This window comes from Rhinopithecus bieti, unplaced genomic scaffold, assembly GCF_001698545.2.
Source record: "Rhinopithecus bieti isolate Rb0 unplaced genomic scaffold, ASM169854v2 scaffold_30462, whole genome shotgun sequence".
NCBI lineage: Eukaryota > Metazoa > Chordata > Mammalia > Primates > Cercopithecidae > Rhinopithecus > Rhinopithecus bieti.
In genome coordinates, this window is record NW_016854243.1 from 1 (window position 1) to 3,209 (window position 3,209).

General features: G+C 47.2%; 1 pseudogene; it reads right to left on the reverse strand.

Moving 5' to 3' along the window:
- Window positions 1-1,549: 1,549 nt before the first annotated feature.
- LOC108525271 (calponin-2 pseudogene) lies at window positions 1,550-2,534 on the reverse strand (annotated as a pseudogene).
- Between the last annotated feature and the right edge of the window lie 675 nt (window positions 2,535-3,209).

Genomic DNA, 3,209 nt, shown 5'->3' on the forward strand with positions numbered 1-3,209 from the left:
AATGTCTTTGCTTGTAGAGTGTTTTCTGTGTTGATCCACTGAAGTGTGTGTGGGGTGTGCGAGTGTTTCTGTGTGTAGGTGGGTGAGTATGGGTGTGTGTGTGTGTGTAGGTGGGTGGGTATGGGTGTGTGGGTGTGTGTTACGTGTTTACATTGTGGTATGTGTTGGGTGCCGCCAGTAGGTACTTGGAAGAGCTAGGACCATAAGTTTGTAAACATTCCTACATGCTTGCTTCATAAGAAGTGTATTCAACATGGTCAAAAGTAAACCAAGTGAACAAATTAGACATTAATTAAATTTAATGCTGGCCAGGAAAGAAGAATTCAAGGCCAGGTAAAATGAAGAAATACAACCAAATGAATGAAAGTTTTAAATTGATGAGTAGAATGAGAAAGGAATCTTTTTTAAGGATTGTAATTTCTAGTGAATATCAGTATATAAAACTAAGTATTATATGGCTGTCAATTGACTAAAACTGTACTTAAAATTTGAGGTAGTGAAACAGTCGTATATTATCTTCTAATTCAATTTTCTGTCTCAAGAATGACTTGTTAAAATTTTTTTTTTGAAATTTTACATTCTCATCTTGAAAGAGCTTCACAAGACTTACATGAGAATCTGGATTCTTATAAGACGTCTGATTTTTTATTGGTATGATTGTATTTCTGTTATGTACACCAATGTCAAACATTCGTTTCCTGAGCTATTCTCTAGAACACAATTTAACTTGTAATGGACACTCAACAAATGGTCAGTCAGATAATTAAATCAACACCTTAGTTTCATCAATTTTCATTTCACATAAAATGACTGATATTCTATACCAGAGAGAGATGAGGGACGGAGAGCAGTTGAGACTGAAAGGATGACAAGCAGACCTCATTCTGCAGTGGATTTTCTACAGTCTCCACTTCTGAATGCTTGGAAACACTTGTCATACTCAAAAAAATAGCTCATGGCGCTGGGCTAGCATGGGGAGGCTTAGCACTAACAACTCAGATTTCCACTACCTTGTACGGACCTCAGTTTCCTCACTGGGCCCTGGCGTAGGTCTGAGGGTCTGAGGTCTGTTGGTCTGAGGGTCCTAGGGAAATCCAGCCACTCAGGAGCCTGAGATATTCTAGCGTCGTGGCCGGGCCTCCTCTCCCAGTGGACTCATTTTCCAGCACCCCTCCACTGTCTCCGCCCAATTCCTCGGGGAAAAAAGTATTTCTTTTTTCTTTTGATAATCCTTCCTGAAACTTTTGCGGGTACAGAAAACACAAACTGATTGACTGACAAAAGGGGAAGAGGAGAGGCAACCAGAAACCTTGAGGGACCGGTTCCCTCCTTACCCAGGTCTCCTCTCCCCAGCACAGCTTGGCCCACAGCCTGGAGGTGCCAGCTGGGGCCCTCACCCTACAAGCATCCGGATATGGCCTTGACCTCTTCTCCCACAGCCCAGTGGCTCAGTTCTGAGAAGGAACCTAAGTAAGAGGGAGAAAAGCCCTGCTGCCTGATCCCTCGCTGCCACTCACAGACCCTCGGTTGATTGGCAGCAGTGAACAGGTTAAAAGAAAAGAAAACAGAAAGATCCAAACACCCAGACAGAAGACCATGTGCGGAGAGAGCGTGCTGGGAGCCTCAGTAGCCGGCCCCTCCTGGGATATTCAGGGGCCTCCCCTGGGCCCAGGCAGTCGCTGGCGCCCGAGGGAGCCCCGTGGGCCACTGAGCCTTGTGGACAGTACTTGGGGTCATATTTCTGCCAGCCCAGACTGAAGACCTGGCCTCTCTGGTTGGCGCCCTGTGTGTAGCCCGTCTGCAGTGACATGGAGTTACCACACTTGTTGATTCCCAGCTTGGTGTCACAGATGTGCCGCCGGTCCCGAGAGCCATCATGCCCACCTGGCTGACCACTTGTTTGTGCCCATCTGGAGGCTGATGGTCGAGTGGTCCATGGGGGCAGGATGTGGTTCTCGGGGTCGTAGAGATGCCTCCTCGCGCCATATGCGGTCATGTCTGTCTGGCTGGAGCATTTGTTGGTGCCCTTCTGCAGCTCGATGACGCAATGTCCCGCCTTCATAATGGCGTATTGGAAGTTCCACTCCTGCTTCTCCGAGTACTTGTCACCGATGTCCTCCCTGCTCTGTAGCCCCTTAGTCTTGACCTTCCCTGCCAGGGCGAGAAGAGACATCTGCACCTGCCTCACGTTCCCACACTCAAACAGGTCGTTGGCCTCAAATAGGTCCACAGGGTTCATGCTGTAGCTGACCATGGCCTTGGTGAAGTTAGAGAAGTTTTCTAGCCGGTGCCAGTTCTGCACCGAGCGGCTGATCTTGGGGACTGAGCCCTGCTGCAGCTTGTTCATTAGTGTGGGTAAGATAATCCCATCCTTCAGGCCTTTCTGGAAGTCGCGCCGATGAAGCAGCTGGTGAGTCCCTCCATCCAGCTGCGGAGCTCTGCCTTCTTCTGGGCGTCATATTTGGACGGGAGCCAGTTCTTGACCTCCGCATGAGCCTGTAGGAGGGGCCCTTGCTGAGCTGCGTGGAGCTCATGACTGGAGGGCGCGGCAGCCGGATGGGACAGGATCAGACGGGGGCGCTAAGTCTTTTTGCTAGTTTGCAATATTTTGTTTTCACCATACCATTGTTTTTAGTACATATGTGTACATATGTTATGAGTATTTTAAAAATGTGTTAAAAATGTTAGACATCTCCCTTTTTTTTACCTTCCCTTTTACCCTTTACTGCCATTTACATCCACACAGATGCACACGCATATACACATACTGACCAAAATTAATTTAGATGTACAAATGGGTTATTTGAATCCAAAAAAGTCAATCTATATTAGTTAAAGTGTCATGCCAGTGCGAATTATTTTTATAATCCTTTTAAGAAGAAAGAACTTCCGGCTGGGTGCAGTGGCTCATGCCTGTAATCCCAGGGATGATTTTGGGATTTTGGGAACCCAAGGGTTGTGTATCACGAGGTCAGGAGTTCAAGACCAGACTGGCCAAGATGTCGAAACCTTGTCCCTACTAAAAATAGAAAAAAACTTAGCTGGGCATGTTGGCACGCGCCTGTAATCCCAGCTATTCGGGAGACTGAGGCAGAGAATTTCTTAAACCTTGGGAGGCAGAGGTTGCAGTGAGCCGAGATCGCCCTGCTGCACTCTAGCCTGGGCGACAGACAGGGAGTCTGTCTCAAAAAAAAAAAAAAAAAAAAAAA